The 10,465-nt window shown below is 28.6% G+C and overlaps 1 non-coding gene across 1 annotated transcript; it reads right to left on the bottom strand.

The window, feature by feature from the left end:
• Window positions 1-6,313: 6,313 nt before the first annotated feature.
• On the bottom strand, window positions 6,314-6,386 carry Trnav-cac. Its single transcript has one exon. It is a non-coding gene; the product is annotated as a tRNA-Val (tRNA).
• Window positions 6,387-10,465: the final 4,079 nt, after the last annotated feature.

The following is a 10,465-nucleotide window of genomic DNA, read 5'->3' as shown; positions in this document are numbered from 1 at the left end:
TTTTTTAATATTTTCAAGACATTTTTTAAATATTCTTAGGATAAATTTGAACGTTTTTCAAATAATTTCAAGAAAGACAATTGTATTTTGCATAATTGTAGATCTATCGTAAGATTAATGTATGAAAAATTTCAGAACAATTTTAGGACATTTTTGAGACAATTTAAGGATTTTTTTGGGACAATTCTGTAATTTTTCTACAAAAAACTTGAGACATTTTTACACGGAAAAAAGTAAACTGTAATATTCACTCGGATTCCGGTTAATTTTTATAGTTTCAAACAGTAAAGCGGACATCGGGGTGGCAAAAATATAAATATTACAGAACTTAATGTAGAAAGTATAAAAGCCTCAATTTATAATTTAATATCTAAAATAAGTGATTAGTAGCTGTTACTATAGTAAATAACGACTCTTTCATCTTAAAAAATTACAGTTTCAAACAGTAAAAATTACCATTTCAATATATAGTTCATATTATGAGAAGAAGGGGAACTCAGATGAAAGAGAAGGGGGTCTCACTCAGGGAGAATTTAACATTTGAAACAGTAAAAATTATACTTTTAAAATATACATTTTACCAGTCTAAGCAAGTTAATAATTACAGTTTGATTTTTAGCGTTGCGTTTAAAATTTACCATTTTACTTTGTAAATATTGACGTTGCTTGTATGAGAAATTTACTAACTTTATTTTATACTTTTTACATATCATAAGATCATTTTTTAGCTACGAAATGATAAATATCAAAGTCTGAATTCTGAATTGTTATACTTTAACATTTTAGACATTACCTTAGCGAATATTACTGTTTGAAATAGTATTTTCTTCCATGTAAAGAGTAAATTGTAACGTTTAAATGGTAAATATTATAAAGTGAATAGTAAAATCACGATTTTACTGTTTGAAATGGTAATTTTTAGCAGTTGATCATTACTTATTATAAATCGACTGATATTTATTACAATTTACTTTTTTCCGTGTAGAACTATTTTACGTCAATTTTGAACGATTTTTAAATGATTTCAGAACGATAATTTATTTTCGGCTGTGGATTCATCCTAAAATTGATCCAAAAAATGTTCTGCAAATGTCCCAAAAATGTCCTAAGATTGTCCCAAAAATGCCCCAAAATGGTCCTAAAATTTTTTATCCATTAATTTTAGGATGTATCTACAACCATGCAAAAAACAATTGTCTTAAAATCATTTGAAAAACGTTTGAAATTATCCTCAAAATATTTAAAAAATGTCCTAAAAATATTTTAAAAAGGTCCTAAAATTGTCCCTAAACTATCCCAAAAGTCCTAAAATTTTTTATCCATTAATTTTATGTTGTATCTACAACCGTGCAAAAAACAATTGTCTTTCTTCCCGAGTAAAAACAGAATTCCGCCGCACCACCGCCGCAACACCGCTGCACGGCTTTTCAAGCGCCGCACCACCGCTGCACTACAGCCGTGACAATTTTGATTATTTTACAAGTGCCGTATCACCGCCGCACCACCGCCGTGACAAGTAAAGAATTTATCTATTTGCCGCACTACCGCCGCACCAGTGCCGTGACAAGTAAAAAAATTTCTATTCGCCGCACCACCGCCCCACCACAGCTGTGACGCGCCCGAGTAAAAATAAAATTATTATTTTTTACGAAAAAATGATAAATTTCGTTCGACCGCTGCACTACCGCTGCGTCACCGCCGCACTATACCGCTGTTTGGTGGTATATACATTAAAATAAAATATTTGGTGATCATTCAAATAGCTAAACTAAATTTTTTTAGTTAACTATGGCTTGCAGGGCAGTTGGCGATGTTCGAGGCTTCCATGCAGACGATCCAGGTTCAAATCCCATCATAGTTCAATTTTTAAAATTCTTTCAGGAATTTCGATTAGGCATGCCGTTTCTGTGCAACCCGAGGACGAAATTAAAAATCTACATCAACAATACGACTAAAAAAATCAATAATTTCGCGGTGTTTTGGTCTGATTTAAAAATTTTTTTTTTTAATATTAGGCATTTGATTAAAAGGAGGTTGATCAATAGGTCTTACATTAAGATTTCTAGTCGCATTATTTATTAATTAATTATTGCGTGATAAATTAATTATTATACCATTTTTTGAGGAATTGTAGGTATGATTAAGCATTGGTGTGGCGGTGGTGCATCGGTGGTGCGGCGATTCTAGAGGGAGTTAATTTTTAGTGTGCGGCGTAATAGTCCGCCAAACGGCGGTAGTGCAGCGGTGGTGCGGCGGTATGGTGCGGCGGTGGTGCAGCGGTGGTGCGGCGGTCGAACGAAATTTATTATTTTTCCGTAAAAAAATAATAATTTCATTTTTACTCGGGAAAACCTTCAAAATTGTCCTAAAAATATTTAAAAAATGTCCAAAAAATGTTTTGAAAATGTCCAAAAAATGTCCTAAAATTGTCCCAAAAATGTCCTAAAATTTCTTATCCATTAATTTTAGGATGTATCTACAACCGTGCAAAAAACAATTGTCTTAAAATCATTTGAAAAACGTTTAAAATTTTCCTCAAAATATTTAAAAAATGTCCTAAAATTGTCCCAAAATTGTCCTAAAATTTTTTATCCATTACTTTTATGATGTATCTAAAACCGTGCAAAAAATAATTGTCTTTCTTAAAATCATTTAAAGAACGTTAAAAATTGTCCTAAAAATGTCCAAAAAATGTTTTGAAAATGTCCAAAAAATGTTCCGAAAATGTCCTAAAATTTTTTATCCATTAATTTTAGGATTTATCTACAACCGTGCAAAAAACAATTGTCTTAAAATCATTTGAAAAACGTTCAAAATTGTCCTAAAAATATTTAAAAAATGTCCAAAAAATGTTTTGAAAATGTCCAAAAAATGTCCTAAAATTGTCCCAAAATTGTCCTAAAATTTTTTATCCATTAATTTTAGGATGTATCTACAACCGTGCAAAAAACAATTGTCTTTCTTAAAATCATTTAAAGAACGTTAAAAATTGTCCTAAAAATATTTAAAAAATGTCCAAAAAATGTTTTGAAAATGTCCAAAAAATGTTCCGAAAATGTCTCAAAAATATCCTAAAATATTCCAAAAATGTCCTAAAATTGTCCTAAAATGTTTTATCCATTAATTTTAGGATGTATCTATAACCGTGCAAAGAACAATTGTCTTATAATCATTTGAAAAACGTTCAAAATTGTCCTAAAAATATTTAAAAAATATTCTGAAAATATCCAAAAAATGTTCCAAAATTGTCCCAATAATGTCCTAAAATTGTCCCAAAATTGTCCTAAAAATTCTCATCCATTAATATAACCGTGCAAAAATATATTGTCTTTCCTAAAATCATTTGAAAAATATTTAAAAAATGTCTAAAAAATGTTTTGAAAATGCCCAAAAAATGTTCCGAAAATGTCCTAAAATTGTCCCATAGTTGTCTTAAAAATGTCCTAAAACTGTCCTAGAAATGTCCTTAAATTCTCCCAAAAATGTTTAATCAATGTTTCATCCATCAATTTTTAGACAAATCTACATCTGTGCAAAAATAAATTATGTTTTGTTAAATCAATTAAAAAACGTTTAAAATTATAGTAAAATTGTCATAAAATTGTAGAAGTATTCTGAAAATCTCACGTTTGGATGTCCCATGCTTGAGACATTTTTGGGACAATTTTTTTTTACACGGGTGGTTTTACCCCGTTTTTCAAAAATCGAGTTTTCAACGGATGTTGACGTTTTGAAGTCCTAAGAAGCCTCCCCGAATGTTTCCGCGGTGATGTCCGTATGTCTGTATGTATTTATGTGTGTGTGTGTGTGTGTGTGTGTGTGTGTGTGTGTGTGTGTGTGTGTGTGTGTGTGTGTGTGTGTGTGAGTGTGTGTGTATGTGTGTGTGTGTGTGTGTGTGTGTGTGGCCGTATGTAAACCTCTCATAACTTTTGAACGGCTTGACCGATTTCATCGTGGTTGGTGCCATTCGAAAGGGCTTGATCAAACTTAGATTTTGAATACAATTTGGATCGATTCGAACCGGTAGATTTTGAGATATCTAAAAAAAACTACAAAAAAAATTTTTTTAAATGTGGTTTTTTCGAATTACTTTTAAACGGCTTTACTGATCAATACCAAAAACCAATCAGCTCTTAACATCAAAAAACCACGTCGATCGCCATCAGCCCGGTCAAAATCGGTTGATTCGTTCGTCAGTTATCGTTGTCGAAAAAAAAACGAAAAAAAATGTTTTTTCGGAATTACATCGCAATTCCCACTTCGATCGATTAAAACTTAAAGATTCTTCATGAAGCTTAAAAAACTGCGTAGAATGCCACCAACCGCGTAAAAATCGGTTTATTCATTCAAAAGTTATTGCGGTTTTAAAATTTAAGAAATAGTGTTTTATTAAACTTTTACCAGATTTTTGAGCTCGGAGAGCTCAAAATGACACGAAAATTATATTTTTGAGCTCAAAATCGTAGTAAGTACAATTTTAAGCGCTTAAATATGAAATTAGCGGGAAGTTGCAGGGATAGCCTTTAGGGTCAACCGTTTTTCTAATTTTTTTGGAAGTGAAAGAATACTAGTACTCCCAAAGAGAAGATAACCAAGACACTTGCTAATAAATCCAAATTAAATAAATTTTTTAAAAAAGCTTAATATATCTGTTGGTGTGGCAAAACAATTTTTTTTTTGGTGATAATGAAATTTCTCAGGAAAACGTTCTTCAATTAGTGAATTTAGCTACAGATGGACTTTTCGTGATTAATATTCATGATTTAATTGCCATTAAATCTTCCATACCGGATGCGGAAACATATGTTTACAAATTTGATTATTACTCAAAAGATACCGCGATAATGCAAAAATTGCTTGACATAGATTTAAAAGGTATGAATTAATAGAAATAAATATAATCAATTATAATAATACAATTTTTAATCAATTTTAATTGACAGAAAAAAAACGGCTCATACTGAAGAGTTATGTTATATGTATATTTATTTATTTAACGATAAAGTTTTAAAAACACTTAATATAAAACCGCCAACTTCAAATGCAGTGATAAATAAGATTCATCAAATATTTATAGAATTGTGGACAAATTTTTCTAAAATGGGGTAAATATTTTTTTAATATTGCACTAAAAATTTCAATGGATTAGAAACTCATTATTTATCTCTATAAAAACTATATATAAATGTAATAAAAATTTTTTCGGTAATTAATACAGTAATTATATGTTTCAGAACTCCAAATGCAGAATCATCAACAGAATTAATTTCGATAAAATGGAAACCTAATAGTCTTACAAAGTATCTGTGTTTAGAGATATCTGATGACTTCAAACTCATTAGACAGTCAAATATTTTGCATAAAATACAACAAAAAAAAAACCAAAATTAGTACTTTCAATACTCGAAGAAAAAAAATTCGTTTATTGAGAAAATTTTTGCATCAGGCATATAAGAACATATTTTATGTTCTGAAGAATTGAACGAATTTATTAAAATAAAGCTATTCATATGGTTGTTATAAAATTTAATTAATTTAATGGTCAAGAAATCCTTGTCTGGAGAATATTTATATATTTTCTCAATTTAATTATTATCAATACCAAAATAAAGTAGAATTTTTCATATGCTTTCAAAGTCATTATTTTTCTTCAAGTAGACGACTTTATGCGTGTAATAAATTTTGTTTTATCTTCCAACGTTATGCTAATTATTAGTTTGTCAATGTCATTGAAATTCATATAAAACTATTTATTCAATATCTTTCATAACTATTTATTACTCTTATTAAATTTTTTTAGTAATTCCGAGAAATCTACTTCTATTCGTACTGCTGAATTGCTTTCCGTTAGTTGCATAAATTCTAATAAGTCGACTATTGATTTTTTTCATATGAATATATATACGTCTTAGTTTATATAAAATTAACGAGATTAAATTAGTCATTAAGGATTAAAACCGATTTTGTAAGGCTGATGTTTGTAAATATTCTTAAAAAATTGTTTACCTTAATTAAAATATAGATAATAAATTCACGTAAACATTCCCAAGGGATATTGAATTTATTTTTGTGACCCTTCTTTTGTTACTAATTTTTAAATAAAGCAAACTGTGCAATAAAATCATTTCATGTTATGTCATTGAATAAAAAATTGCTTGCCAAACAATACATACCAGAAATTTAAACAACAAAGTCTATGCATACATTATAACCCAGTAACATATTTTTCTAAAAAAATTATAAAATATAAATTACTGATAAAGCAACAAATGTCAATTTAAGAAATTGTAATTAAATGTATCAAAAAATTAATTGTTTCTGCCCGGGTTCGAACCGGGGACCTTGTGCGTGTGAAGCACACGTGATAACCACTACACTACAGAAACTTGGATATGGGCAATATAGTACTCTACGTTAAAAGAGTCTCTGTGCTGAGACATACTTATTCTCATGATTCATTTTTTGTAGAATGCTTTCATTAATATTTTAATTATTAAATACTTCGTTAGTACTTTAATTAATATTTAAATGAAATAAATAAAATTTTCTCGCGTAGAATGTATATTTTTGTATTCACTTTTAAATATTAAAATTGATTTTTATTATTTTATTAATAGTATTTTGATTAAACTTGAAGGTAGTAAAAATAATAATATAAAATTATTTTTTAATATTTTAAAATATGATCAATTTTATGAAATAAAAAAAAAGATACCGTTATTTATTTAGTTGAATTTATATATTCACAAATAAAAAATCTTAAGAACTAAATATGAAATTCGTAATTTCTATGATTAATATTGATGATATAAATGAAAATTATTGGTATTCTCCATTGTTTGATTTTTTTAACTTCACAGTAAAATTCACAGACGAAAAATTTATCATTTAAAATAAAAAAGATTTTATCTATATTGATTTCTTATGACAATATTACTAAGGGTGAGAGGAAGTAATAGAAGTTATAGCTTAAAAAGAATTGAAATACGTATTTTATAAGTAGCTTATTTATTATATATTTTATTTTTCTTTCTTCAAAAAAATAAACTATAAAGTTAAAATTTAAATGTTCAAATTAACAAAAAATTATTTATTGATATACTTAAAGTTTAAAATACAATTTATCATAAAAAATAAAATAATTTAATCTGAAATTATTAAGTATATATAATACGATATAAAATTAACTCATAGCGTATAATGAAAAAAATCAACTAATTAAGGATTTTTGATTCTAAAAGAAGTCTACTTTGATAAAAAAATTATTAATATTTTTCAAATTTTCTAGAAACTTCAGCATCAACTTGACATAAGCCATTTATAACGAAAATTTTAGCAGTAAATGATTATAACTACAGTCGAATTTCATTATGAGTCCTATTTTGTTTTCTTTCTTTTTTAATCAGGCTCGCGTTAATATGGGAGAGACACTAATAGGACTCATAACGAGACTGTGTAAAAATTTTATTAATTTTAATAAACATATTGAGAGTTAACCCTTCAGCACTCTCGCAAAAACGATTTACTATCATTACTCGCGCGATGAGAAAAACTCTCACGCCTTTTGTGGAAGCGCACGCATACTTATAGCCCCTTTAATTTAAAAAATCTCAAACAAGATAAATTTTTTAAAACAAGAAAAAATTGACTTATTTAAAAATAATATTTAATAATAATACATCCAAACACAAATGCACTCTTACGGGAACCTCCGAACTGTACCGATCAGACCCGATTTTTTAAATTCTGACCCTCCTACTTTACTATTGCGATGAGAAAATATCTCACAGAGTTAATAAAATTTATTTTATTTTTTTATAGTATAGAACAATTAAAATAATAATATTGCAATCTGAAATAATATTAATTTTTTGGCAGATGGAAAAAAAATCAAATAGTCATTCCATTTGAAATTTGAAAGACAATTTGAGTTATTGATGAGCGTGAGAGAAAATCTCATAGCGAGAGTGCTGAAGGGTTAATGATATTTGTTAATTAGGCTTTATGAACAATTAATAATATAATTGTAAGTAAAGTAATGTTTATGTTATAATAATAATAATAATTATTGTCATAATGATTTAATATATATGATATATTGTCATTTTAGATTTAGATTTAGATTTAGATTTATTGGTTTATGCCAAGGCAAATTGCCAAATGACAAAGTTAAATTACAAGTTTAATTGATACAGTAATTTATTTAATCTAACTTAAGTTAAGTGTTTGGTATAAAAATTTATAGAGTAATTATTTATTGAATAATTTTGAGTTTGAGTTAACTGAATGTACAATAGGTAAGTGTGATAGAGTAAACACATATGAATAGATTATGATATCGATCAACAATGAGTGATTTACAATAATGGTTAGTTCAGATTTAAAAATTTACAGTAGCTTACAATTTCACAGATTAATACCAAGTAATCCTAATATTATAAATATTATAAACACTTTGTACAGAATATATTCAGAGACATGAAACTAAGATTTAAGAAATACATCAATGAATTCAAAGGTAAAGCTCATACATCTATATTAAATAAGTAGTCGTACAGTTTATTTTTAAAAATTTCAATACTGCTTGCATATACAATTTCCGATGGTAACTCTTCCCATAGTCGAATTGATGAAACTACAAATGAATATTCAAAACAGGATGTTAAAAATTTCGGCATTGTGAATTTCACATTATTTTTTCTTTGCTGCTAAACGATCGGCACGCCTTACTCCAGTAATATCAGTAAACAATTCTCGTAAGTAACAGGGTTTATTTGTATCTAGCAATTTATAGAAGAAACAAGAGAGATAGTAGATTCGACGACTTTTAATTGATAGCCAACCTAGGTTTCGTCTATATGGTGAAATATGTTCGTCGCGTTTTAAATTATAAATAAAACGAATTGCAGAATTCATAGCAGTTTGCAACTTACGATTATTATCATACGTAGCATCAGTTAATACTATAGAGCAATAGTCTATTAAAGGTAAAATAGTTGCAGAAACTAACAACCTCTTTATATCAGTACTATAAATATTTTTGCGTAACTTTTAAGCTATACAACGCTGAGTTTATTTTTACTCACAATTTTCGACACATGCAGATTCCAAGATAAATTACTTGAAACATGTAATCCCAGACACTTTGAATGGTCAGTATATGGTAATGCAACGCCATTTACAATGATGGGTGGTAAGCTTTCACGCTGGATCATTTTTAATTTACTAGTAGTACCTATTAACATAACACTAGTTTTATTCAAATTTATCTCTAGACCGTGATCTTTTCGCCCAGTCAGCAACTGCCTGAGCGTCTGATGTGACATTAGTAATTGCATCATGTAACTGATAAGCATAAAAGTGTTGATAAATAAATTTATCGTCTGCAAATAAACCATGCTTACAATGGACCAATCGAGATGCGACTGAGTTCATTATTACAAGAAATAAAATAGGGCCTAACACTGAGCCTTGCGGAACACCAGACGTAGTATTCAAGAACTCAGTAGTCGATCTCATACTATCAGTTACAGACTGGCTTCTATTTGTTAAATATGAGTAAAACCAATTGATTGTATTAAGTGAGAAGCCTAATTTCATTAAGTTTATAAGGATATCTTTATGGTCTACATAATCAAAAGCTTTTGTTAAGTCAAATAGTACTAAGAGGGTTAGCTTATTTCTATTCATAGATTGTCGAATATCATCTACCAATTTTAATAGAGCTGTATGAGTACCGTGATGTCTCCTAAAACCTGATTGATATTTATCAATTAAATCATTAGTTTCCAATGAAATTAATTCATTAATTTACCACTTGATTAGCTATGATTCTTTCAAAGACTTTACTAAGATGGGAAGTATTTGCTATAGGGCGAGTGTCCGAAGGTGACTTTGGTGGGGTAACTTTATTTAATGGGACAATAAATATAGTTTTCCAATCATGAGGAAAAATACCGGTACTCAAAGAGCGATTGAACAAAGCTGTAAGGAACAGAGAAATTTGTGGGACATGATTACTAAGCCATTTTAAATCTACTCCGTCTGGGCTTTTACCTTTTGATTTCAACAAAGTGAGTTTAACAGCTTTAGTTACATCAACTATATCTATTTCGGACCATTCAAATGAGCAATTTACTTCAGAACTATGATAACTCAATAATGAATTTAAAAATGACTCATCACATGGTGGATGTTTTCTAACTATTTTTGCGTAATGTTCATTTAATTCAGCAGACTCAAAATAATTAAGCGGAGAAGAATTTGAGCTCTTTACTAAACCCAGATGTTTTAATTTACTCCATACGGACGTCCCACTTGGCAAATTCAAGAGCTGTTTATTTAGATAATTTTCACGAGCTTCTTTAAGTTCCCATTTAAGCTCCTTTCTTTTTAACTTGAATAACGCTAACAAGTTATCATTTCTGGACCTCTTAGCCCGCTTATACAGAGAGTCCCGTTCTTT

The sequence above is a fragment of the Cotesia glomerata genome, linkage group LG8 (assembly GCF_020080835.1).
Source record: "Cotesia glomerata isolate CgM1 linkage group LG8, MPM_Cglom_v2.3, whole genome shotgun sequence".
Taxonomy (NCBI): Eukaryota; Metazoa; Arthropoda; class Insecta; order Hymenoptera; family Braconidae; genus Cotesia; species Cotesia glomerata.
This window is presented reverse-complemented; position numbering and strand designations above follow the sequence as displayed.